Here is a 25,313-nt window from a genome sequence, read left to right as displayed (position 1 = left end):
GATGTTTGGAGTTTTGAGAGCTTAGGCAATTTACGGCAAAGGCCAGGCGTTGCATGGCAGCGAAGAGGAATTTAAAAATTCAGCTTACAGTCCATCAGAACGATGTAGGGTTTCTTGGAGGTGGTGGGATTTTAGAAGCTCTTTGAAAAAGGGTTTGGTGAGGCTCAGAAAAGAACACCCTTGCTCTGGAGATTCCCTGAAAGAACCTGCGCTATCAAATTCTGTTATTCTACGCTCTTCTACTCGGCAACCTCCTAGAAAGGAGATAGTTTAAGTAAAGAGAAAGACAAAGCCCGCGCTTCAGAACACTGTCAGAAGTGGGATTCGAACCCACGCCTCCAGAGGAGACTGCGACCTGAACGCAGCGCCTTAGACCGCTCGGCCATCCTGACAACCTGTCGGCAAGATAGTGTACTTTTCCAAACAGAAACTATTCTACTCCTTAAGCCTTAGCGGGAGAACTTCTCCAAAGGAAAAACCATGACCGTCATTGGGGTGTATATTACAATCTTGTGTACTTACCCAAGCAAGGGTCAGGAAGACACGTGTGACTGCCCAGCTCCATGCCTTGTGGCGCCTCAGCTCTTGGTAGCTCCAGATAGTACTTTGGGAGAAGTGCTGTACTACAGTTTGTACCCCTCCCGTGGAAGGCCATTGGCCACCGGGCACTCAGGAGGCCGAAATAGCTCAGTTGGGAGAGCGTTAGACTGAAGATCTAAAAGGTCCCTGGTTCGATCCCGGGTTTCGGCAGGTGCTTTTTTAGGTACGCATCAACTAAAGTAATGAGATTCGTTCCCGTCTTTCCTCCAAAATGGCCTGTCCTCGGCTTGTGTGCCGTTTTACCACTCGGCAGCACTGGCCTGGTTGGAGCTGAGCTGCAGTTCCAGGAGCAAACTGGTATGGTGGAAGAAAGCAGCTAACTAGCATTGCCCAGCTGGCCTAAACGATATTGCTCATGGGCACCATTCTTCAGTCTGCCTTCACCGGTCCTTGAAATTGAAGAAATGTGTAATGCACGCAGGCACGCTGGCATCATCCATCAGACGGCAGCAGACAGGAGCAGTCACGTCTGGCTGCAGTGAAAGATAAACCCCTGCCCCCATGAGGCTTCACCAGTGCGTAAAAGCGCCAGGAACATTGAGGATACAGCTCAGATGTTTGGAGTTTTGAGAGCTTAGGCAATTTACGGCAAAGGCCAGGCGTTGCATGGCAGCGAAGAGGAATTTAAAAATTCAGCTTACAGTCCATCAGAACGATGTAGGGTTTCTTGGAGGTGGTGGGATTTTAGAAGCTCTTTGAAAAAGGGTTTGGTGAGGCTCAGAAAAGAACACCCTTGCTCTGGAGATTCCCTGAAAGAACCTGCGCTATCAAATTCTGTTTTTCTACGCTCTTCTACTCGGCAACCTCCTAGAAAGGAGATAGTTAAGTAAAGAGAAAGACAAAGCCCGCGCTTCAGAACACTGTCAGAAGTGGGATTCGAACCCACGCCTCCAGAGGAGACTGCGACCTGAACGCAGCGCCTTAGACCGCTCGGCCATCCTGACAACCTGTCGGCAAGATAGTGTACTTTTCCAAACAGAACTATTCTACTCCTTAAGCCTTAGCGGGAGAACTTCTCCAAAGGAAAAACCATGACCGTCATTGGGTGTATATTACAATCTTGTGTACTACCCAAGCAAGGGTCAGGAAGACACGTGTGACTGCCCAGCTCCATGCTTGTGGCTCCTCAGCTCTTGGTAGCTCCAGATAGTACTTTGGGAGAAGTGCTGTACTACAGTTTGTACCCCTCCCGTGGAAGGCCATTGGCCACCGGGCACTCAGGAGGCCGAAATAGCTCAGTTGGGAGAGCGTTAGACTGAAGATCTAAAGGTCCCTGGTTCGATCCCGGGTTTCGGCAGGTGCTTTTTTAGGTACGCATCAACTAAAGTAATGAGATTGTAATGAGAACATTGAGGATACAGCTCAGATGTTTGGAGTTTTGAGAGCTTAGGCAATTTACGGCAAAGGCCAGGCGTTGCATGGCAGCGAAGAGGAATTTAAAAATTCAGCTTACAGTCCATCAGAACGATGTAGGGTTTCTTGGAGGTGGTGGGATTTTAGAAGCTCTTTGAAAAAGGGTTTGGTGAGGCTCAGAAAAGAACACCCTTGCTCTGGAGATTCCCTGAAAGAACCTGCGCTATCAAATTCTGTTTTTCTACGCTCTTCTACTCGGCAACCTCCTAGAAAGGAGATAGTTAAGTAAAGAGAAAGACAAAGCCCGCGCTTCAGAACACTGTCAGAAGTGGGATTCGAACCCACGCCTCCAGAGGAGACTGCGACCTGAACGCAGCGCCTTAGACCGCTCGGCCATCCTGACAACCTGTCGCAAGATAGTTGTACTTTTCCAAACAGAACTATTCTACTCCTTAAGCCTTAGCGGGAGAACTTCTCCAAAGGAAAAAACCATGACCGTCATTGGGTGTATATTACAATCTTGTGTACTACCCAAGCAAGGGTCAGGAAGACACGTGTGACTGCCCCAGCTCCATGCTTGTGGCTCCTCAGCTCTTGGTAGCTCCAGATAGTACTTTGGGAGAAGTGCTGTACTACAGTTTGTACCCCTCCCGTGGAAGGCCATTGGCCAACCGGGCACTCAGGAGGCCGAAATAGCTCAGTTGGGAGAGCGTTAGACTGAAGATCTAAAGGCCCTGGTTCGATCCCGGGTTTCGGCAGGTGCTTTTTTAGGTACGCATCAACTAAAGTAATGAGATTGTAATGAGAACATTGAGGATACAGCTCAGATTGTTTGGAGTTTTGAGAGCTTAGGCAATTTACGGCAAAGGCCAGGCGTTGCATGGCAGCGAAGAGGAATTTAAAAATTCAGCTTACAGTCCATCAGAACGATGTAGGGTTTCTTGGAGGTGTGGGATTTTAGAAGCTCTTTGAAAAAGGGTTTGGTGAGGCTCAGAAAAGAACACCCTTGCTCTGGAGATTCCCTGAAAGAACCTGCGCTATCAAATTCTGTTTTTCTACGCTCTTCTACTCGGCAACCTCCTAGAAAGGAGATAGTTAAGTAAAGAGAAAGACAAAGCCCGCGCTTCAGAACACTGTCAGAAGTGGGATTCGAACCCACGCCTCCAGAGGAGACTGCGACCTGAACGCAGCGCCTAGACCGCTCGGCCATCCTGACAACCTGTCGGCAAGATAGTGTACTTTTCCAAACAGAACTATTCTACTCCTTAAGCCTTAGCGGGAGAACTTCTCCAAAGGAAAAACCATGACCGTCATTGGGTGTATATTACAATCTTGTGTACTACCCAAGCAAGGGTCAGGAAGACACGTGTGACTGCCCAGCTCCATGCTTTGTGGCTCCTCAGCTCTTGGTAGCTCCAGATAGTACTTTGGGAGAAGTGCTGTACTACAGTTTGTACCCCTCCCGTGGAAGGCCATTGGCCACCGGGCACTCAGGAGGCCGAAATAGCTCAGTTGGAGAGCGTTAGACTGAAGATCTAAAGGTCCCTGGTTCGATCCCGGGTTTCGGCAGGTGCTTTTTAGGTACGCATCAACTAAAGTAATGAGATTCGTTCCCGTCTTTTCCTCAAAATGGCCTGTCCTCGGCTTGTGTGCCGTTTTACCACTCGGCAGCACTGGCCTGGTTGGAGCTGAGCTGCAGTTCCAGGAGCAAACTGGTATGGTGGAAGAAAGCAGCTAACTAGCATTGCCCAGCTGGCCTAAACAATATTGCTCATGGGCACCATTCTTCAGTCTGCCTTCACGGTCCTTGAAATTGAAGAAATGTGTAATGCACGCAGGCACGCTGCATCATCCATCAGACGGCAGCAGACAGGAGCAGTCACGTCTGGCTGCAGTGAAAGATAAACCCCTGCCCCCATGAGGCTTCACCAGTGCGTAAAAGCGCCAGGAACATTGAGGATACAGCTCAGATGTTTGGAGTTTTGAGAGCTTAGGCAATTTACGGCAAAGGCCAGGCGTTGCATGGCAGCGAAGAGGAATTTAAAAATTCAGCTTACAGTCCATCAGAACGATGTAGGGTTTCTTGGAGGTGGTGGTGATTTTAGAAGCTCTTTGAAAAAGGGTTTGGTGAGGCTCAGAAAAGAACACCCTTGCTCTGGAGATTCCCTGAAAGAACCTGCGCTATCAAATTCTGTTTTTCTACGCTCTTCTACTCGGCAACCTCCTAGAAAGGAGATAGTTAAGTAAAGAGAAAGACAAAGCCCGCGCTTCAGAACACTGTCAGAAGTGGATTCGAACCCACGCCTCCAGAGGAGACTGCGACCTGAACGCAGCGCCTTAGACCGCTCGGCCATCCTGACAACCTGTCGGCAAGATAGTGTACTTTTCCAAACAGAACTATTCTACTCCTTAAGCCTTAGCGGGAGAACTTCTCCAAAGGAAAAACCATGACCGTCATTGGGTGTATATTACAATCTTGTGTACTACCCAAGCAAGGGTCAGGAAGACACGTGTGACTGCCCAGCTCCATGCTTGTGGCTCCTCAGCTCTTGGTAGCTCCAGATAGTACTTTGGGAGAAGTGCTGTACTACAGTTTGTACCCCTCCCGTGGAAGGCCATTGGCCACCGGGCACTCAGGAGGCCGAAATAGCTCAGTTGGGAGAGCGTTAGACTGAAGATCTAAAGGTCCCTGGTTCGATCCCGGGTTTCGGCAGGTGCTTTTTTAGGTACGCATCAACTAAAGTAATGAGATTCGTTCCCGTCTTTCCTCCAAAATGGCCTGTCCTCGGCTTGTGTGCCGTTTTACCACTCGGCAGCACTGGCCTGGTTGGAGCTGAGCTGCAGTTCCAGGAGCAAACTGGTATGGTGGAAGAAAGCAGCTAACTAGCATTGCCCAGCTGGCCTAAACAATATTGCTCATGGGCACCATTCTTCAGTCTGCCTTCACCGGTCCTTGAAATTGAAGAAATGTGTAATGCACGCAGGCACGCTGGCATCATCCATCAGACGGCAGCAGACAGGAGCAGTCACGTCTGGCTGCAGTGAAAGATAAACCCCTGCCCCCATGAGGCTTCACCAGTGCGTAAAAGCGCCAGGAACATTGAGGATACAGCTCAGATGTTTGGAGTTTTGAGAGCTTAGGCAATTTACGGCAAAGGCCAGGCGTTGCATGGCAGCGAAGAGGAATTTAAAAATTCAGCTTACAGTCCATCAGAACGATGTAGGGTTTCTTGGAGGTGGTGGGATTTTAGAAGCTCTTTGAAAAAGGGTTTGGTGAGGCTCAGAAAAGAACACCCTTGCTCTGGAGATTCCCTGAAAGAACCTGCGCTATCAAATTCTGTTTTTCTACGCTCTTCTACTCGGCAACCTCCTAGAAAGGAGATAGTTAAGTAAAGAGAAAGACAAAGCCCGCGCTTCAGAACACTGTCAGAAGTGGGATTCGAACCCACGCCTCCAGAGGAGACTGCGACCTGAACGCAGCGCCTTAGACCGCTCGCGCCATCCTGACAACCTGTCGGCAAGATAGTGTACTTTTCCAAACAGAACTATTCTACTCCTTAAGCCTTAGCGGGAGAACTTCTCCAAAGGAAAAACCTATGACCGTCATTGGGTGTATATTACAATCTTGTGTACTACCCAAGCAAGGGTCAGGAAGACACGTGTGACTGCCCAGCTCCATGCTTGTGGCTCCTCAGCTCTTGGTAGCTCCAGATAGTACTTTGGGAGAAGTGCTGTACTACAGTTTGTACCCCTCCCGTGGAAGGGCCATTGGCCACCGGGCACTCAGGAGGCCGAAATAGCTCAGTTGGGAGAGCGTTAGACTGAAGATCTAAAGGTCCCTGGTTCGATCCCGGGTTTCGGCAGGTGCTTTTTTTAGGTACGCATCAACTAAAGTAATGAGATTGTAATGAGAACCATTGAGGATACAGCATCAGATAGTTTGGAGTTTTGAGAGCTTAGGCAATTTACGGCAAAAGGCCAGGCGTTGCATGGCAGCGAAGAGGAATTTAAAAATTCAGCTTACAGTCCATCAGAACGATGTAGGGTTTCTTGGAGGTGGTGGGATTTTAGAAGCTCTTTGAATAAGGGTTTGGTGAGGCTCAGAAAAGAACACCCTTGCTCTGGAGATTCCCTGAAAGAACCTGGCGCTATCAAATTCTGTTTTTCTACGCTCTTCTACTCGGCAACCCTCCTAGAAAGGAGATAGTTAAGTAAAGAGAAAGACAAAGCCCGCGCTTCAGAACACTGTCAGAAGTTGGGATTTCGAACCCACGCCTCCAGAGGAAGACTGCGACCTGAACGCAGCGCCTTAGAACCGCTCGGCCATCCTGACAACCTGTCGGCAAGATAGTGTACTTTTCCAAACAGAACTATTCTACTCCTTAAGCTTAGCGGGAGAACTTCTCCAAAGGAAAAACCATGACCGTCATTGGGTGTATATTACAATATTGTGTACTACCCCAAGCAAGGGTCAGGAAGACACGTGTGACTGCCCAGCTCCATGCTTGTGGCTCCTCAGCTCTGGTAGCTTCCAGATAGTACTTTGGGAGAAGTGCTGTACTACAGTTTGTACCCCTCCCGTGGAAGGCCATTGGCCACCGGGCACTCAGGAGGCCGAAATAGCTCAGTTGGGAGAGCGTTAGACTGAAGATCTAAAGGTCCCTGGTTCGATCCCGGGTTTCGGCAGGTGCTTTTTTAGGTACGCATCAACTAAAGTAATGAGATTCGTTCCCGTCTTTCCTCCAAAATGGCCTGTCCTCGGCTTGTGTGCCGTTTTACCACTCGGCAGCACTGGCCTGGTTGGAGCTGAGCTGCAGTTCCAGGAGCAAACTGGTATGGTGGAAGAAAGCAGCTAACTAGCATTGCCCAGCTGGCCTAAACAATATTGCTCATGGGCACCATTCTTCAGTCTGCCTTCACCGGTCCTTGAAATTGAAGAAATGTGTAATGCACGCAGGCACGCTGGCATCATCCATCAGACGGCAGCAGACAGGAGCAGTCACGTCTGGCTGCAGTGAAAGATAAACCCCTGCCCCCATGAGGCTTCACCAGTGCGTAAAAGCGCCAGGAACATTGAGGATACAGCTCAGATGTTTGGAGTTTGAGAGCTTAGGCAATTTACGGCAAAGGCCAGGCGTTGCATGGCAGCGAAGAGGAATTTAAAAATTCAGCTTACAGTCCATCCAGAAGATGTAGGGTTTCTTGGAGGTGGTGGGATTTTAGAAGCTCTTTGAAAAAGGGTTTGGTGAGGCTCAGAAAAGAACACCCTTGCTCTGGAGATTCCCTGAAAGACCTGCGCTATCAAATTCTGTTTTTCTACGCTCTTCTACTCGGCAACCTCCTAGAAAGGAGATAGTTAAGTAAATAGAAAGACAAAGCCCGCGCTTCAGAACACTGTCAGAAGTGGGATTCGAACCCACGCCTCCAGAGGAGACTGCGACCTGAACGCAGCGCCTTAGACCGCTCGGCCATCCTGAACAACCTGTCGGCAAGATAGTGTACTTTTCCAAACAGAACTATTCTACTCCTTAAGCCTTAGCGGGAGAACTTCTCCAAAGGAAAAACCATGACCGTCATTGGGTGTATATTACAATCTTGTGTACTACCCAAGCAAGGGTCAGGAAGACACGTGTGACTGCCCAGCTCCATGCTTGTGGCTCCTCAGCTCTTGGTAGCTCCAGATAGTACTTTGGGAGAAGTGCTGTACTACAGTTTGTACCCCTCCCGTGGAAGGCCATTGGCCACCGGGCACTCAGGAGGCCGAAATAGCTCAGTTGGGAGAGCGTTAGACTGAAGATCTAAAGGTCCCTGGTTCGATCCCGGGTTTCGTCAGGTGCTTTTTTAGGTACGCATCAACTAAAGTAATGAGATGTAATGAGAACATTGAGGATACAGCTCAGATGTTTGGAGTTTTGAGAGCTTAGGCAATTTACGGCAAAGGGCCAGGCGTTGCATGGCAGCGAAGAGGAATTTAAAAATTCAGCTTACAGTCCATCAGAACGATGTAGGGTTTCTTGGAGGTGGTGGGATTTTAGAAGCTCTTTGAAAAGGGTTTTGGTGAGGCTCAGAAAAGAACACCCTTGCTCTGGAGATTCCCTGAAAGAACCTGCGCTATCAAATTCTGTTTTCTACGCTCTTCTACTCGGCAACCTCCTAGAAAGGAGATAGTTAAGTAAAGAGAAAGACAAAGCCCGCGCTTCAGAACACTGTCAAAAGTGGGATTCGAACCCACGCCTCCAGAGGAGACTGCGACCTGAACGCAGCGCCTTAGACCGCTCGGCCATCCTGACAACCTGTCGGCAAGATAGTGTACTTTTCCAAACAGAACTATTCTACTCCTTAAGCCTTAGCGGGAGAACTTCTCCAAAGGAAAAACCATGACCGTCATTGGGTGTATATTACAATCTTGTGTACTACCCAAGCAAGGGTCAGGAAGACACGTGTGACTGCCCAGCTCCATGCTTGTGGCTCCTCAGCTCTTGGTAGCTCCAGATAGTACTTTGGAGAAGTGCTGTACTACAGTTTGTACCCCTCCCGTGGAAGGCCATTGGCCACCGGGCACTCAGGAGGCCGAAATAGCTCAGTTGGGAGAGCGTTAGACTGAAGATCTAAAGGTCCCTGGTTCGATCCCGGGTTTCGGCAGGTGCTTTTTTAGGTACGCATCAACTAAAGTAATGAGATTCGTTCCCGTCTTTCCTCCAAAATGGCCTGTCCTCGGCTTGTGTGCCGTTTTTACCACTCGCAGCACTGGCCTGGTTGGAGCTGAGCTGCAGTTCCAGGAGCAAACTGGTATGGTGGAAGAAAGCAGCTAACTAGCATTGCCCAGCTGGCCTAAACGATATTGCTCATGGGCACCATTCTTCAGTCTGCCTTCACCGGTCCTTGAAATTGAAGAAATGTGTAATGCACGCAGGCACGCTGGCATCACCATCAGACGGCAGCAGACAGGAGCAGTCACGTCTGGCTGCAGTGAAAGATAAACCCCTGCCCCCATGAGGCTTCACCAGTGCGTAAAAGCGCCAGGAACATTGAGGATACAGCTCAGATGTTTGGAGTTTTGAGAGCTTAGGCAATTTACGGCAAAGGCCAGGCGTTGCATGGCAGCGAAGAGGAATTTAAAAATTCAGCTTACAGTCCATCAGAACTGATGTAGGGTTTCTTGGAGGTGGTGGGATTTTAGAAGCTCTTTGAAAAAGGGTTTGGTGAGGCTCAGAAAAGAACACCCTTGCTCTGGAGATTCCCTGAAAGAACCTGCGCTATCAATTCTGTTTTCTACGCTCTTCTACTCGGCAACCTCCTAGAAAGGAGATAGTTAAGTAAAGAGAAGACAAAGCCCGCGCTTCAGAACACTGTCAAAGTGGGATTCGAACCCACGCCTCCAGAGGAGACTGCGGACCTGAACGCAGCGCCTTAGACCGCTCGGCCATCCTGACAACCTGTCGGCAAGATAGTGTACTTTTCCAAACAGAACTATTCTACTCCTTAAGCCTTAGCGGGAGAACTTCTCCAAAGGAAAAACCATGACCGTCATTGGTGTATATTACAATCTTGTGTACTACCCAAGCAAGGGTCAGGAAGACACGTGTGACTGCCCAGCTCCATGCTTGTGGCTCCTCAGCTCTTGGTAGCTCCAGATAGTACTTTGGGAGAAGTGCTGTACTACAGTTTGTACCCCTCCCGTGGAAGGCCTTGGCCACCGGGCACTCAGGAGGCCGAATAGCTCAGTTGGGAGAGCGTTAGACTGAAGATCTAAGGTCACTGGTTCGATCCCGGGTTTCGGCAGGTGCTTTTTTAGGTACGCATCAACTAAAGTAATGAGATTGTAATGAGAACATTGAGGATACAGCTCAGATGTTTGGAGTTTTGAGAGCTTAGGCAATTTACGGCAAAGGCCAGGCGTTGCATGGCAGCGAAGAGGAATTTAAAAATTCAGCTTACAGTCCATCAGAACGATGTAGGGTTTCTTGGAGGTGGTGGGGATTTTAGAAGCTCTTTGAAAAGGGTTTGGTGAGGCTCAGAAAAGAACACCCTTGCTCTGGAGATTCCCTGAAAGAACCTGCTCTATCAAATTCTGTTTTCTACGCTCTTCTACTCGGCAAACCTCCTAGAAAGGAGATAGTTAAGTAAGAGAAAGACAAAGCCCGCGCTTCAGAACACTGTCAGAAGTGGGATTCGAACCCACGCCTCCAGAGGAGACTGCGACCTGACGCAGCGCCTTAGACCGCTCGGCCATCCTGACAACCTGTCGGCAAGATAGTGTACTTTTCCAAACAGAAACTATTCTACTCCTTAAGCCTTAGCGGGAGAACTTCTCCAAAGGAAAAACCATGACCGTCATTGGGTGTATATTACAATCTTGTGTACTACCCAAGCAAGGGTCAGGAAGACACGTGTGACTGCCCAGCTCCATGCTTGTGCTCCTCAGCTCTTGGTAGCTCCAGATAGTACTTTGGGAGAAGTGCTGTACTACAGTTTGTACCCCTCCCGTGGAAGGCCATTGGCCACCGGGCACTCAGGAGGCCGAAATAGCTCAGTTGGGAGGAGCGTTAGACTGAAGATCTAAAGGTCCCTGGTTCGATCCCGGGTTTCGGCAGGTGCTTTTTTAGGTACGCATCAACTAAAGTAATGAGATTCGTTCCCGTCTTTCCTCCAAAATGGCCTGTCCTCGGCTTGTGTGCCGTTTTACCACTCGGCAGCACTGGCCTGGTTGGAGCTGAGCTGCAGTTCCAGGAGCAAACTGGTATGGTGGAAGAAAGCAGCTAACTAGCATTGCCCAGCTGGCCTAAACAATATTGCTCATGGGCACCATTCTTCAGTCTGCCTTCACCGGTCCTTGAAATTGAAGAAATGTGTAATGCACGCAGGCACGCTGGCATCATCCATCAGACGGCAGCAGACAGGAGCAGGTCACGTCTGGCTGCAGTGAAAGATAAACCCCTGCCCCCATGAGGCTTCACCAGTGCGTAAAAGCGCCAGGAACATTGAGGATACAGCTCAGATGTTTGGAGTTTTGAGAGCTTAGGCAATTTACGGCAAAGGCCAGGCGTTGCATGGCAGCGAAGAGGAATTTAAAAATTCAGCTTACAGTCCATCAGAACGATGTAGGGTTTCTTGGAGGTGGTGGGATTTTAGAAGCTCTTTGAAAAGGGTTTGGTGAGGCTCAGAAAAGAACACCCTTGCTCTGGAGATTCCCTGAAAGAACCTGCGCTATCAAATTCTGTTTTTCTACGCTCTTCTACTCGGCAACCTCCTAGAAAGGAGATAGTTAAGTAAAGAGAAAGACAAAGCCCGCGCTTCAGAACACTGTCAGAAGTGGGATTCGAACCCACGCCTCCAGAGGAGACTGCGACCTGAACGCAGCGCCTTAGACCGCTCGGCCATCCTAGACAACCTGTCGGCAAGATAGTGTACTTTTCCCAAACAGAACTATTCTACTCCTTAAGCCTTAGCGGGAGAACTTCTCCAAAGGAAAAACCATGACCGTCATTGGGTGTATATTACAATCTTGTGTACTACCCAAGCAAGGGTCAGGAAGACACGTGTGACTGCCCAGCTCCATGCTTGTGGCTCCTCAGCTCTTGGTAGCTCCAGATAGTACTTTGGGAGAAGTGCTGTACTACAGTTTGTACCCCTCCCGTGGAAGGCCATTGGCCACCGGGCACTCAGGAGGCCGAAATAGCTCAGTTTGGGAGAGCGTTAGACTGAAGATCTAAAGGTCCCTGGTTCGATCCGGGTTTCGTCAGGTGCTTTTTTAGGTACGCATCAACTAAAGTAATGAGATTGTGAATGAGAACATTGAGGATACAGCTCAGATGTTTGGAGTTTTGAGAGCTTAGGCAAATTTACGGCAAAGGCCAGGCGTTGCATGGCAGCGAAGAGGAATTTAAAAATTCAGCTTACAGTCCATCAGAACGATGTAGGGTTTCTTGGAGGTGGTGGGATTTTAGAAGCTCTTTGAAAAGGGTTTGGTGAGGCTCAGAAAAGAACACCCTTGCTCTGGAGATTCCCTGAAAGAACCTGCGCTATCAAATTCTGTTTTTTCTACGCTCTTCTACTCGGCAACCTCCTAGAAAGGAGATAGTTAAGTAAAGAGAAAGACAAAGCCCGCGCTTCAGAACACTGTCAGAAGTGGGATTCGAACCCACGCCTCCAGAGGAGACTGCGACCTGAACGCAGCGCCTTAGACCGCTCGGCCATCCTGACAACCTGTCGGCAAGATAGTGTACTTTTCCAAACAGAACTATTCTACTCCTTAAGCCTTAGCGGGAGAACTTCTCCAAAGGAAAAACCATGACCTTCATTGGGTGTATATTACAATCTTGTGTACTACCCAAGCAAGGGTCAGGAAGACACGTGTGACTGCCCAGCTCCATGCTTGTGGCTCCTCAGCTCTTGGTAGCTCCAGATAGTACTTTGGGAGAAGTGCTGTACTACAGTTTGTACCCCTCTCCCGTGGAAGGCCATTGGCCACCGGGCACTCAGGAGGCCGAAATAGCTCAGTTGGTGAGAGCGTTAGACTGAAGATCTAAAGGTCCCTGGTTCGATCCCGGGTTTCGTCAGGTGCTTTTTTAGGTACGCATCAACTAAAGTAATGAGATTGTATGAGAACATTGAGGATACAGCTCAGATGTTTGGAGTTTTTGAGAGCTTAGGCAATTTACGGCAAAGGCCAGGCGTTGCATGGCAGCGAAGAGGGAATTTAAAAATTCAGCTTACAGTCCATCAGAACGATGTAGGGTTTCTTGGAGTGGTGGGATTTTAGAAGCTCTTTGAAAAAGGGTTTGGTGAGGCTCAGAAAAGAACACCCTTGCTCTGGAGATTCCATGAAAGAACCTGCGCTATCAAATTCCTGTTTTTTCTACGCTCTCTACTCGGCAACCTCCTAAGAAAGGAGATAGTTAAGTAAGAGGAAAGACAAAGCCCAGCGCTTCAGAAACACTGTCAGAAGTGGGATTCGAACCCACGCCTCCAGAGGAGACTGCGACCTGAACGCAGCGCCTTAGACCGCTCGGCCATCCTGACAACCTGTCGGCAAGATAGTGTACTTTTCCAAACAGACTATTCTACTCCTTAAGCCTTAGCGGGAGAACTTCTCCAAAGGAAAAACCATGACCGTCATTGGGTGTATATTACAATCTTGTGTACTACCCAAGCAAGGGTCAGGAAGACACGTGTGACTGCCCAGCTCCATGCTTGTGGCTCCTCAGCTCTTGGTAGCTCCAGATAGTACTTTGGGAGAAGTGCTGTACTACAGTTTGTACCCCTCCCGTGGAAGGCCATTGGCCACCGGGCACTCAGGAGGCCGAAAATAGCTCAGTTGGGAGAGCGTTAGACTGAAGATCTAAAGGTCCCTGGTTCGATCCCGGGTTTCGGCAGGTGCTTTTTTAGGTACGCATCAACTAAAGTAATGAGATTCGTTCCCCGTCTTTCCTCCAAAATGGCCTGTCCTCGGCTTGTGTGCCGTTTTACCACTCGGCGCACTGGCCTGGTTGGAGCTGAGCTGCAGTTCCAGGAGCAAAACTGGTATGGTGGAAGAAAGCAGCTAACTAGCATTGCCCAGCTGGCCTAAACAATATTGCTCATGGGCACCATTCTTCAGTCTGCCTTCACCGGTCCTTGAAATTGAAGAAATGTGTAAATGCACGCAGGCACGCTGGCATCATCCATCAGACGGCAGCAGACAGGAGCAGTCACGTCTGGCTGCAGTGAAAGATAAAACCCCTGCCCCATGAGGCTTCACCAGTGCGTAAAAGCGCCAGGAACATTGAGGATACAGCTCAGATGTTTGGAGTTTTGAGAGCTTAGGCAATTTACGGCAAAGGCCAGGCGTTGCATGGCAGCGAAGGAGGAATTTAAAAATTCAGCTTACAGTCCATCAGAACGATGTAGGGTTTCTTGGAGGGTGGTGGGATTTAGAAGCTCTTTGAAAAAGGGTTTGGTGAGGCTCAGAAAAGAACACCCTTGCTCTGGAGATTCCCTGAAAGAACCTGCGCTATCAAATTCTGTTTTTCTACGCTCTTCTACTCGGCAACCTCCTAGAAAGGAGATAGTTAAGTAAAGAGAAAGACAAGCCCGCGCTTCAGAACACTGTCAGAAGTGGGATTCGAACCCACGCCTCCAGAGGAGACTGCGACCTGAACGCAGCGCCTTAGACCGCTCGCCATCCTGACAACCTGTCGGCAAGATAGTGTTACTTTTCCAAACAGAACTATTCTACTCCTAGTAAGCCTTCAGCGGGAGAACTTCTCAAAGGAAAAACCATGACGTCATTGGGTGTATATTACAATCTTGTGTACTACCCAAGCAAGGGTCAGGAAGACACGTGTGACTGCCAGCTCCATGCTTGTGGCTCCTCAGCTCTTGGTAGCTCCAGATAGTACTTTGGGAGAAGTGCTGTACTACAGTTTGTACCCCTCCCGTGGAAGGCCATTGGCCACCGGGCACTCAGAGAGGCCGAAATAGCTCAGTGGGAGAGCGTTAGACTGAAGATCTAAAGGTCCCTGGTTCGATCCCGGGTTTCGGCAGGTGCTTTTTTAGGTACGCATCAACTAAAGTAATGAGATTCGTTTCCCGTCTTTCCTCCAAAATGGCCCGTCCCTCGGCTTGTGTGCCGTTTTACCACTCGGCAGCACTGGCCTGGTTGGAGCTGAGCTGCAGTTCCAGGAGCAAACTGGTATGGTGGAAGAAAGCAGCTAACTAGCATTGCCCAGCTGGCCTAAACAATATTGCTCATGGGCACCATTCCTTTCAGTCTGACTTCACCGGTCCTTGAAATTGAAGAAATGTGTAATGCACTGCAGGCACGCTGGCATCATCCATCAGACGGCAGCAGACAGGAGCAGTCACGTCTGGCTGCAGTGAAAGATAAACCCCGCCCCATGAGGCTTCACCAGTGCGTAAACAGCGCAGGAACATTGAGGATACAGCTCAGATGTTTTGGAGTTTTGAGAGCTTAGGCAATTTACGGCAAAGGCCAGGCGTTGCATGGCAGCGAAGAGGAATTTAAAAATTCAGCTTACAGTCCATCAGAACGATGTAGGGTTTCTTGGAGGTGGTGGATTTTAGAAGCTCTTTGAATAAGGGTTTGGTGAGGCTCAGAAAAGAACACCCTTGCTCTGAGATTCCCTGAAAGAACCTGCGCTATCAAATTCTGTTTTTCTACGCTCTTCTACTCGGCAACCTCCTAGAAAGGAGATAGTTAAGTAAAGAGAAGACAAAGCCCGCGCTTTCAGAAACACTGTCAGAAGTGGGATTCGAACCCACGCCTCCAGAGGAGACTGCGACCTGAACGCAGCGCCTTAGACCGCTCGGCCATCCTGACAACCTGTCGGCAAGATAGTGTACTTTTCCAAACAGAACTATTCTACTCCTTAAGCCTTAGCGGGAGAACTTCTCCAAAGGAAAAACCATGACCGTCATTGGGTGTACATTACAATCTTGTGTACTACCCAAGCAAGGGTCAGGAAGACACGTGTGACTGCCCAGCTCCATGCTTGTGGCTCCTCAGCTCTTGGTAGCTCCAGATAGTACTTTGGGAGAAGTGCTAGTACTACAGTTTGTACCCCTCCCGTGGAAGGCCATTGGCCACCGGGCACTCAGGGAGGCCGAAAATAGCTCAGTTGGGAGAGCGTTAGACTGAAGATCTAAAGGTCCCTGGTTCGATCCCGGGTTTCGGCAGGTGCTTTTTTAGGTACGCATCAACTAAAGTAATGAGATTCGTTCCCGTCTTTCCTCCAATATGGCCTGTCTCGGCTTGTGTGCCGTTTTACCACTCGGCAGCACTGGCCTGGTTGGAAGCTGAGCTGCAGTTCCAGGAGCAAACTGGTATGGTGGAAGAAAGCAGCTAACTAGCATTGCCCAGCTGGCCTAAACGAATATGCTCATGGGCACCATTCTTCAGTCTGCCTTCACCGGTCCTTGAAATTGAAGAAATGTGTAATGCACGCAGGCACGCTGGCATCATCCATCAGACGGCAGCAGACAGGAGCAGTCACGTCTGGCTGCAGTGAAAGATAAACCCCTGCCCCCATGAGGCTTCACCAGTGCGTAAAAGCGCCAGGAACATTGAGGATACAGCTCAGATGTTTGGAGTTTTGAGAGCTTAGGCAATTTACGGGCAAAGGCCAGGCGTTGCATGGCAGCGAAGAGGAATTTTAAAAATTCAGCTTACAGTCCATCAGAACGATGTAGGGTTTCTTGGAGGTGGTGGGATTTTAGAAGCTCTTTGAAAAAAGGGTTTGGTGAGGCTCAGAAAAGAACACCTTGCTCTGGAGATTCCCTGAAAGAACCCTGCGCTATCAAATTCTGTTTTTCTACGCTCTTCTACTCGGCAACCTCCTAGAAAGGAGATAGTTAAGTAAAGAGAAAGACAAAGCCCGCGCTTCAGAACACTGTCAGAAGTGGATTCGAACCCACGCCTCCAGAGGAGACTGCGACCTGAACGCAGCGCCTTAGACCGCTCGGCCATCCTGACAACCTGTCGGCAAGATAGTGTACTTTTCCAAACAGAACTATTCTACTCCTTAAGCCTTAGCGGGAGAAACTTCTCCAAAGGAAAAACCATGACCGTCATTGGGTGTATATTACAATCTTGTGTACTACCCAAGCAAGGGTCAGGAAGACACGTGTGACTGCCCAGCTCCATGCTTGTGGCTCCTCAGCTCTTGGGTAGCTCCAGATAGTACTTTGGGAGAAGTGCTGTACTACAGTTTGTACCCCTCCCGTGGAAGGCCATTGGCCACCGGGCACTCAGGAGGCCGAAATAGCTCAGTTGGGAGAGCGTTAGACTGAAGATCTAAAGGTCCCTGGTTCGATCCCGGGTTTCGGCAGGTGCTTTTTTAGGTACGCATCAACTAAAGTAATGAGATTGTAATGAGAACATTGAGGATACAGCTCAGATGTTTGGAGTTTTGAGAGCTTAGGCAATTTACGGCAAAGGCCAGGCGTTGCATGGCAGCGAAGAGGAATTTAAAAATTCAGCTTACAGTCCATCAGAACGATGTAGGGTTTCTTGGAGGTGGTGGGATTTTAGAAGCTCTTTGAAAAAGGGTTTGGTGAGGCTCAGAAAAGAACACCCTTGCTCTGGAGATTCCCTGAAAGAACCTGCGCTATCAAATTCTGTTTTTCTACGCTCTTCTACTCGGCAACCTCCTAGAAAGGAGATAGTTAAGTAAAGAGAAAGACAAAGCCCGCGCTTCAGAACACTGTCAGAAGTGGGATTCGAACCCACGCCTCCAGAGGAGACTGCGACCTGAACGCAGCGCCTTAGACCGCTCGGCCATCCTGACAACCTGTCGGCAAGATAGTGTACTTTTCCAAACAGAACTATTCTACTCCTTAAGCCTTAGCGGGAGAACTTCTCCAAAGGAAAAACCATGACCGTCATTGGGTGTATATTACAATCTTGTGTACTACCCAAGCAAGGGTCAGGAAGACACGTGTGACTGCCCAGCTCCATGCTTGTGGCTCCTCAGCTCTTGGTAGCTCCAGATAGTACTTTGGGAGAAGTGCTGTACTACAGTTTGTACCCCTCCCGTGGAAGGCCATTGGCCACCGGGCACTCAGGAGGCCGAAATAGCTCAGTTGGGAGAGCGTTAGACTGAAGATCTAAAGGTCCTGGTTCGATCCCGGGTTTTCGGCAGGTGCTTTTTTAGGTACGCATCAACTAAAGTAATGAGATTGTAATGAGAACATTGAGGATACAGCTCAGATGTTTGGAGTTTGAGAGCTTAGGCAATTTACGGCAAAGGCCAGGCGTTGCATGGCAGCGAAGAGGAATTTAAAAATTCAGCTTACAGTCCATCAGAACGATGTAGGGTTTCTTGGAGGTGGTGGGATTTTAGAAGCTCTTTGAAAAAGGGTTTGGTGAGGCTCAGAAAAGAACACCCTTGCTCTGGAGATTCCCTGAAAGAACCTGCGCTATCAAATTCTGTTTTTCTACGCTCTTCTACTCGGCAACCTCCTAGAAAGGAGATAGTTAAGTAAAGAGAAAGACAAAGCCCGCGCTTCAGAACACTGTCAGAAGTGGGATTCGAACCCACGCCTCCAGAGGAGACTGCGACCTGAACGCAGCGCCTTAGACCGCTCGGCCATCCTGACAACCTGTCGGCAAGATAGTGTACTTTTCCAAACAGAACTATTCTACTCCTTAAGCCTTAGCGGGAGAACTTCTCCAAAGGAAAAACCATGACCGTCATTGGGTGTATATTACAATCTTGTGTACTACCCAAGCAAGGGTCAGGAAGACACGTGTGACTGCCCAGCTCCATGCTTGTGGCTCCTCAGCTCTTGGTAGCTCCAGATAGTACTTTGGGAGAAGTGCTGTACTACAGTTTGTACCCCTCCCGTGGAAGGCCATTGGCCACCGGGCACTCAGGAGGCCGAAATAGCTCAGTTGGGAGAGCGTTAGACTGAAGATCTAAAGGTCCCTGGTTCGATCCCGGGTTTCGGCAGGTGCTTTTTTAGGTACGCATCAACTAAAGTAATGAGATTCGTTCCCGTCTTTCCTCCAAAATGGCCTGTCCTCGGCTTGTGTGCCGTTTTACCACTCGGCAGCACTGGCCTGGTTGGAGCTGAGCTGCAGTTCCAGGAGCAAACTGGTATGGTGGAAGAAAGCAGCTAACTAGCATTGCCCAGCTGGCCTAAACAATATTGCTCATGGGCACCATTCTTCAGTCTGCCTTCACCGGTCCTTGAAATTGAAGAAATGTGTAATGCACGCAGGCACGCTGGCATCATCCATCAGACGGCAGCAGACAGGAGCAGTCACGTCTGGCTGCAGTGAAAGATAAACCCCTGCCCCATGAGGCTTCACCAGTGCGTAAAAGCGCCAGGAACATTGAGGATACAGCTCAGATGTTTGGAGTTTTGAGAGCTTAGGCAATTTACGGCAAAGGCCAGGCGTTGCATGGCAGCGAAGAGGAATTTAAAAATTCAGCTTACAGTCCATCAGAACGATGTAGGGTTTCTTGGAGGTGGTGTGGATTTTAGAAGCTCTTTGAAAAAGGGTTTGGTGAGGCTCAGAAAAGAACACCCTTGCTCTGGAGATTCCCTGAAAGAACCTGCGCTATCAAATTCTGTTTTCTACGCTCTTCTACTCGGCAACCTCCTAGAAAGGAGATAGTTAAGTAAAAGAGAAAGACAAAGCCCGCGCTTCAGAACACTGTCAGAAGTGGGATTCGAACCCACGCCTCCAGAGGAGACTTGCGACCTGAACGCAGCGCCTTAGACGCTCGGCCATCCTGACAACCTGTCGGCAAGATAGTGTACTTTTCCAAACAGAACTATTCTACTCCTTAAGCCTTAGCGGGAGAACTTCTCAAAGGAAAAACCATGACCGTCATTGGGTGTATATTACAATCTTGTGTACTACCCAAGCAAGGTCAGGAAGACACGTGTGACTGCCCAGCTCCATGCTTGTGGCTCCTCAGCTCTTGGTAGCTCCAGATAGTACTTTGGGAGAAGTGCTGTACTACAGTTTGTACCCCTCCCGTGGAAGGCCATTGGCCACCGGGCACTCAGGAGGCCGAAATAGCTCAGTTGGGAGAGCGTAGACTGAAGATCTAAAGGTCCCTGGTTCGATCCCGGGTTTCGGCAGGTGCTTTTTTAGGTACGCATCAACTAAAGTAATGAGATTCGTTCCCGTCTTTCCTCCAAAATGGCCTGTCCTCGGCTGTGTGCCGTTTTACCACTCGGCAGCACTGGCCTGGTTGGAGCTGAGCTGCAGTTCCAGGAGCAAACTGGTATGGTGGAAGAAAGCAGCTAACTAGCATTGCCCAGCTGGCCTAAACAATATTGCTCATGGGCACCATTCTTCAGTCTGCCTTCACCGGTCCTTGAAATGGAAGAAATGTGTAATGCACGCAGGCACGCTGCATCATCCATCAGACGGCAGCAGACAGGAGCAGTCACGTCTGGCTGCAGTGAAAGATAAACCCCTGCCCCCATGAGGCTTCACCAGTGCGTAAAAGCGCCAGGAACATTGAGGATACAGCTCAGATGTTTGGAGTTTGAGAGCTTAGGCAATTTACGGCAAGGCCAGGCCGTTGCATTGGCAGCGAAGAGGAATTAAAAATTCAGCTTACAGTCCATCAGAACGATTGTAGGGTTTCTTGGAGGTGGTGGGATTTTAGAAGCTCTTTGAAAAAGGGTTTGGTGAGGCTCAGAAAGAACACCCTTGCTCTGGAGATTCCTGAAAGAACCTGGCGCTATCAAATTCTGTTTTTCTACGCTCTTCTACTCGGCAACCTCCTAGAAAGGAGATAGTTAAGTAAAGAGAAAGACAAGCCCGCGCTTCAGAACACTGTCAGAAGTGGGATTCGAACCCACGCCTCCAGAGGAGACTGCGACCTGAACGCAGCGCCTTAGACCGCTCGGCCATCCTGACAACCTGTCGGCAAGATAGTGTACTTTTCCAAACAGAAACTATTTCTACTCCTTAAGCCTTAGCGGGAGAACTTCTCCAAAGGAAAAACCATGACCGTCATTGGGTGTATATTACAATCTTGTGTACTACCCAAGCAAGGGTCAGGAAGACACGTGTGACTGCCCAGCTCCATGCTGTGGCTCCTCAGCTCTTGGTAGCTCCAGATAGTACTTTGGGAGAAGTGCTGTACTACAGTTTGTACCCCTCCCGTGGAAGGCCATTGGCCACCGGGCACTCAGGAGGCCGAAATAGCTCAGTTGGGAGAGCGTTAGACTGAAGATCTAAAGGTCCCTGGTTCGATCCCGTGTTTCGGCAGGTGCTTTTTTAGGTACGCATCAACTAAAGTAATGAGATTGTAATGAGAACATTGAGGATACAGCTCAGATGTTTGGAGTTTTGAGAGCTTAGGCAATTTACGGCAAAGGCCAGGCGTTGCATGGCAGCGAAGAGGAATTTAAAAATTCAGCTTACAGTCCATCAGAACGATGTAGGGTTTCTTGGAGGTGGTGGGATTTTAGAAGCTCTTTGAAAAAGGGTTTGGTGAGGCTCAGGAAAAGAACGCCCCTTGCTCTGGAGATTCCCTGAAAGAACCTGCGCTATCAAATTCTGTTTTCTCTACGCTCTTCTACTCGGCAACCTCCTAGAAAGGAGATAGTTAAGTAAAGAGAAAGACAAAGCCCGCGCTTCAGAACACTGTCAGAAGTGGGATTCGAACCCACGCCTCCAGAGGAGACTGCGACCTGAACGCAGCGCCTTAGACCGCTCGGCCATCCTGACAACCTGTCGGCAAGATAGTTGTACTTTTCCAAACAGAACTATTCTACTCCTTAAGCCTTAGCGGGAGAACTTCTCCAAAGGAAAAACCTATGACCGTCATTGGGTGTATATTACAATCTTGTGTACTACCCAAGCAAGGGTCAGGAAGACACGTGTGACTGCCCAGCTCCATGCTTGTGGCTCCTCAGCTCTTGGTAGCTCCAGATAGTACTTTGGAGAAGTGCTGTACTACAGTTTGTACCCCTCCCGTGGAAGGCCATTGGCCACCGGCACTCAGGAGGCCGAAATAGCTCAGTTGGGAGAGCGTTAGACTGGAAGATCTAAAGGTCCGGTTCGATCCCGGGTTTTCGGCAGGTGCTTTTTTAGGTACGCATCAACTAAAGTAATGAGATTGTAATGAGAACATTGAGGATACAGCTCAGATGTTTGGAGTTTGAGAGCTTAGGCAATTTACGGCAAAGGCCAGGCGTTGCATGGCAGCGAAGAGGAATTTAAAAATTCAGCTTACAGTCCATCAGAACGATGTAGGGTTTCTTGGAGGTGGTGGGATTTTAGAAGCTCTTTGAAAAAGGGTTTGGTGAGGCTCAGAAAAGAACACCCTTGCTCTGGAGATTCCCTGAAAGAACCTGCGCTATCAAATTCTGTTTTTCTACGCTCTTCTACTCGGCAACCTCCTAGAAAGGAGATAGTTAAGTAAAGAGAAAGACAAAGCCCGCGCTTCAGAACACTGTCAGAAGTGGGATTCGAACCCACGCCTCCAGAGGAGACTGCGACCTGAACGCAGCGCCTTAGACCGCTCGGCCATCCTGACAAACTGTCGGCAAGATAGTGTACTTTTCCAAACAGAACTATTCTACTCCTAAGCCTTAGCGGGAGAACTTCTCCAAAGGAAAAACCATGACCGTCATTGGGTGTATATTACAATCTTGTGTACTACCCAAGCAAGGGTCAGGAAGACACGTGTGACTGCAGCTCCCATGCTTGTGGCTCCTCAGCTCTTGGTAGCTCCAGATAGTACTTTGGGAGAAGTGCTGTACTACAGTTTGTACCCCTCCGTGAAGGCCATTGGCCACCGGGCACTCAGGAGGCGAAATAGCTCAGTTGGGAGAGCGTTAGACTGAAGATCTAAAGGTCCCTGGTTCGTCCCGGGTTTCGGCAGGTGCTTTTTAGGTACGCATCAACTAAAGTAATGAGATTGTAATGAGAACATTGAGGATACAGCTCAGATGTTGGAGTTGAGAGCTTAGGCAATTTACGGCAAAGGCCAGGCGTGCATGGCAGCGAAGAGGAATTTAAAAATTCAGCTACAGTCCATCAGAACGATGTAGGGTTTCTTGGAGGTGGTGGGATTTTAGAAGCTCTTTGAAAAAGGGTTTGGTGAGGCTCAGAAAAGAAACACCCTTGCTCTGGAGATTCCCTGAAAGAACCTGCGCTATCAAATTCTGTTTTTCTACGCTCTTCTACTCGGCAACCTCCTAGAAAGGAGATAGTTAAGTAAAGAGAAAGACAAAGCCCGCGCTTCAGAACACTGTCAGAAGTGGGATTCGAACCCACGCCTCCAGAGGAGACTGCGACCTGAACGCAGCGCCTTAGACCGCCGGCCATCCTGACAACCTGTCGGCAAGATAGTGTACTTTTCCAAACAGAACTATTCTACTCCTTAAGCCTTAGGGAGAAACTTCTCCAAAGGAAAAACCATGACGTCATTGGGTGTATATTACAATCTTGTGTACTACCCAAGCAAGGGTCAGGAAGACACGTGTGACTGCCCAGCTCCATGCTTGTGGCTCCTCAGCTCTTGGTAGCTCCAGATAGTACTTTGGGAGAAGTGCTGTACTACAGTTTGTACCCCTCCGTGGAAGGCCATTGGCCACCGGGCACTCAGGAGGCCGAAATAGCTCAGTTGGGAGAGCGTTAGACTGAAGATCTAAAGGTCCCTGGTTCGATCCAGGGTTTCGCAGGTGCTTTTTTAGGTACGCATCAACTAAAGTAATGAGATTGTAATGAGAACATTGAGGATACAGCTCAGATGTTTGGAGTTTTGAGAGCTTAGGCAATTTACGGCAAAGCCAGGCGTTGCATGGCAGCGAAGAGGAATTTAAAAATTCAGCTTACAGTCCATCAGAACGATGTAGGGTTTCTTGGAGGTGGTGGGATTTTAGAAGCTCTTTGAAAAAGGGTTTGGTGAGGCTCAGAAAAGAACACCCTTGCTCTGGAGATTCCCTGAAAAGAACCTGCGCTATCAAATTCTGTTTTTCTACGCTCTTCTACTCGGCAACCTCCTAGAAAGGAGATAGTTAAGTAAAGAGAAAGACAAAGCCCGCGCTTCAGAACACTGTCAGAAGTGGGATTCGAACCCACGCCTCCAGAGGAGACTGCGACCTGAACGCAGCGCCTTAGACCGCTCGGCCATCCTGACAACCTGTCGGCAAGATAGTGTACTTTTCCAAAACAGAACTATTCTACTCCTTAAGCCTTAGCGGGAGAACTTCTCCAAAGGAAAAACCATGACCGTCATTGGGTGTATATTACAATCTTGTGTACTACCCAAGCAAGGGTCAGGAAGACACGTGTGACTGCCCAGCTCCATGCTTGTGGCTCCTCAGCTCTTGGTAGCTCCAGATAGTACTTTGGGAGAAGTGCTGTACTACAGTTTGTACCCCTCCCGTGGAAGGCCATTGGCCACCGGGCACTCAGGAGGCCGAAATAGCTCAGTTGGGAGAGCGTTAGACTGAAGATTAAAGGTCCCTGGTTCGATCCCGGGTTTCGGCAGGTGCTTTTTTAGGTACGCATCAACTAAAGTAATGAGATTCGTTCCCGTCTTCCTCCAAAATGGCCTGTCCTCGGCTTGTGTGCCGTTTTACCACTCGGCAGCACTGGCCTGGTGGAGCTGAGCTGCAGTTCCAGGAGCAAACTGGTATGGTGGAAGAAAGCAGCTAACTAGCATTGCCCAGCTGGCCTAAACAATATTGCTCATGGGCACCATTCTTCAGTCTGCCTTCACCGGTCCTTGAAATTGAAGAAATGTGTAATGCACGCAGGCACGCTGGCATCATCCATCAGACGGCAGCAGACAGGAGCAGTCACGTCTGGCTGCAGTGAAAGATAAAACCCCTGCCCCCATGAGGCTTCACCAGTGCGTAAAAGCGCCAGGAACATTGAGGATACAGCTCAGATGTTTGGAGTTTTGAGAGCTTAGGCAATTTACGGCAAAGGCCAGGCGTTGCATGGCAGCGAAGAGGAATTTAAAAATTCAGCTTACAGTCCATCAGAACGATGTAGGGTTTCTTGGAGGTGGTGGGATTTTAGAAGCTCTTTGAAAAAGGGTTTGGTGAGGCTCAGAAAAGAACACCCTTGCTCTGGAGATTCCCTGAAAGAACCTGCGCTATCAAATTCTGTTTTTCTACGCTCTTCTACTCGGCACCTCCTAGAAAGGAGATAGTTAAGTAAAGAGAAAGACAAAGCCCGCGCTTCAGAACACTGTCAGAAGTGGGATTCGAACCCACGCCTCCAGAGGAGACTGCGACCTGAACGCAGCGCCTTAGACCGCTCGGCCATCCTGACAACCTGTCGGCAAGATAGTGTACTTTTCCAAACAGAACTATTCTACTCCTTAAGCCTTAGCGGGAGAACTTCTCCAAAGGAAAAACCATGACCGTCATTGGGTGTATATTACAATCTTGTGTACTACCCAAGCAAGGGTCAGGAAGACACGTGTGACTGCCCAGCTCCATGCTTGTGGCTCCTCAGCTCTTGGTAGCTCCAGATAGTACTTTGGGAGAAGTGCTGTACTACAGTTTGTACCCCTCCCGTGGAGGCCATTGCCACCGGGCACTCAGGAGGCCGAAATAGCTCAGTTGGGAGAGCGTTAGACTGAAGATCTAAAGGTCCCTGGTTCGATCCCGGGTTTCGGCAGGTGCTTTTTTAGGTACGCATCAACTAAAGTAATGAGATTGTAATGAGAACATTGAGGATACAGCTCAGATGTTTGGAGTTTGAGAGCTTAGGCAATTTACGGCAAAGGCCAGGCGTTGCATGGCAGCGAAGAGGAATTTAAAAATTCAGCTTACAGTCCATCAGAACGATGTAGGTTTCTTGGAGGTGGTGGGATTTTAGAAGCTCTTTGAAAAAGGGTTTGGTGAGGCTCAGAAAAGAACAC

General features: G+C 49.2%; 22 non-coding genes across 22 annotated transcripts; 9 read left to right on the top strand and 13 right to left on the bottom strand.

Annotated features, from left to right (window-relative positions):
- Positions 1-309: 309 nt before the first annotated feature.
- TRNAL-CAG (transfer RNA leucine (anticodon CAG)) lies at positions 310-392 on the bottom strand. The gene has a single exon. It is a non-coding gene; the product is annotated as a tRNA-Leu (tRNA).
- Positions 393-1,461: 1,069 nt separating this feature from the next.
- TRNAL-CAG (transfer RNA leucine (anticodon CAG)) lies at positions 1,462-1,544 on the bottom strand. The gene has a single exon. It is a non-coding gene; the product is annotated as a tRNA-Leu (tRNA).
- Positions 1,545-1,824: 280 nt separating this feature from the next.
- On the top strand, positions 1,825-1,897 carry TRNAF-GAA (transfer RNA phenylalanine (anticodon GAA)). The gene has a single exon. It is a non-coding gene; the product is annotated as a tRNA-Phe (tRNA).
- A 376-nt stretch (positions 1,898-2,273) lies between these two features.
- On the bottom strand, positions 2,274-2,356 carry TRNAL-CAG (transfer RNA leucine (anticodon CAG)). The gene has a single exon. It is a non-coding gene; the product is annotated as a tRNA-Leu (tRNA).
- Positions 2,357-4,593: 2,237 nt separating this feature from the next.
- TRNAF-GAA (transfer RNA phenylalanine (anticodon GAA)) lies at positions 4,594-4,666 on the top strand. Its single transcript has one exon. It is a non-coding gene; the product is annotated as a tRNA-Phe (tRNA).
- A 1,077-nt stretch (positions 4,667-5,743) lies between these two features.
- Positions 5,744-5,816, top strand: TRNAF-GAA (transfer RNA phenylalanine (anticodon GAA)). The gene has a single exon. It is a non-coding gene; the product is annotated as a tRNA-Phe (tRNA).
- Positions 5,817-6,566: 750 nt separating this feature from the next.
- On the top strand, positions 6,567-6,639 carry TRNAF-GAA (transfer RNA phenylalanine (anticodon GAA)). Its single transcript has one exon. It is a non-coding gene; the product is annotated as a tRNA-Phe (tRNA).
- A 1,883-nt stretch (positions 6,640-8,522) lies between these two features.
- Positions 8,523-8,595, top strand: TRNAF-GAA (transfer RNA phenylalanine (anticodon GAA)). Its single transcript has one exon. It is a non-coding gene; the product is annotated as a tRNA-Phe (tRNA).
- Positions 8,596-12,073: 3,478 nt separating this feature from the next.
- TRNAL-CAG (transfer RNA leucine (anticodon CAG)) lies at positions 12,074-12,156 on the bottom strand. The gene has a single exon. It is a non-coding gene; the product is annotated as a tRNA-Leu (tRNA).
- Positions 12,157-12,892: 736 nt separating this feature from the next.
- On the bottom strand, positions 12,893-12,975 carry TRNAL-CAG (transfer RNA leucine (anticodon CAG)). Its single transcript has one exon. It is a non-coding gene; the product is annotated as a tRNA-Leu (tRNA).
- A 2,216-nt stretch (positions 12,976-15,191) lies between these two features.
- Positions 15,192-15,274, bottom strand: TRNAL-CAG (transfer RNA leucine (anticodon CAG)). The gene has a single exon. It is a non-coding gene; the product is annotated as a tRNA-Leu (tRNA).
- A 1,434-nt stretch (positions 15,275-16,708) lies between these two features.
- On the top strand, positions 16,709-16,781 carry TRNAF-GAA (transfer RNA phenylalanine (anticodon GAA)). The gene has a single exon. It is a non-coding gene; the product is annotated as a tRNA-Phe (tRNA).
- Positions 16,782-17,157: 376 nt separating this feature from the next.
- Positions 17,158-17,240, bottom strand: TRNAL-CAG (transfer RNA leucine (anticodon CAG)). The gene has a single exon. It is a non-coding gene; the product is annotated as a tRNA-Leu (tRNA).
- A 728-nt stretch (positions 17,241-17,968) lies between these two features.
- On the bottom strand, positions 17,969-18,051 carry TRNAL-CAG (transfer RNA leucine (anticodon CAG)). The gene has a single exon. It is a non-coding gene; the product is annotated as a tRNA-Leu (tRNA).
- A 280-nt stretch (positions 18,052-18,331) lies between these two features.
- Positions 18,332-18,404, top strand: TRNAF-GAA (transfer RNA phenylalanine (anticodon GAA)). The gene has a single exon. It is a non-coding gene; the product is annotated as a tRNA-Phe (tRNA).
- Positions 18,405-20,255: 1,851 nt separating this feature from the next.
- TRNAL-CAG (transfer RNA leucine (anticodon CAG)) lies at positions 20,256-20,338 on the bottom strand. The gene has a single exon. It is a non-coding gene; the product is annotated as a tRNA-Leu (tRNA).
- Positions 20,339-21,071: 733 nt separating this feature from the next.
- TRNAL-CAG (transfer RNA leucine (anticodon CAG)) lies at positions 21,072-21,154 on the bottom strand. The gene has a single exon. It is a non-coding gene; the product is annotated as a tRNA-Leu (tRNA).
- A 280-nt stretch (positions 21,155-21,434) lies between these two features.
- TRNAS-GGA (transfer RNA serine (anticodon GGA)) lies at positions 21,435-21,507 on the top strand. Its single transcript has one exon. It is a non-coding gene; the product is annotated as a tRNA-Ser (tRNA).
- Positions 21,508-21,882: 375 nt separating this feature from the next.
- On the bottom strand, positions 21,883-21,965 carry TRNAL-CAG (transfer RNA leucine (anticodon CAG)). The gene has a single exon. It is a non-coding gene; the product is annotated as a tRNA-Leu (tRNA).
- A 1,525-nt stretch (positions 21,966-23,490) lies between these two features.
- TRNAL-CAG (transfer RNA leucine (anticodon CAG)) lies at positions 23,491-23,573 on the bottom strand. Its single transcript has one exon. It is a non-coding gene; the product is annotated as a tRNA-Leu (tRNA).
- Positions 23,574-24,635: 1,062 nt separating this feature from the next.
- Positions 24,636-24,718, bottom strand: TRNAL-CAG (transfer RNA leucine (anticodon CAG)). The gene has a single exon. It is a non-coding gene; the product is annotated as a tRNA-Leu (tRNA).
- A 278-nt stretch (positions 24,719-24,996) lies between these two features.
- Positions 24,997-25,069, top strand: TRNAF-GAA (transfer RNA phenylalanine (anticodon GAA)). Its single transcript has one exon. It is a non-coding gene; the product is annotated as a tRNA-Phe (tRNA).
- The last annotated feature ends 244 nt before the right edge of the window (positions 25,070-25,313 follow it).

Source organism: Dendropsophus ebraccatus, unplaced genomic scaffold (assembly GCF_027789765.1).
Source record: "Dendropsophus ebraccatus isolate aDenEbr1 unplaced genomic scaffold, aDenEbr1.pat pat_scaffold_1581_ctg1, whole genome shotgun sequence".
NCBI classification, from domain to species: Eukaryota; Metazoa; Chordata; class Amphibia; order Anura; family Hylidae; genus Dendropsophus; species Dendropsophus ebraccatus.
This window is presented reverse-complemented; position numbering and strand designations above follow the sequence as displayed.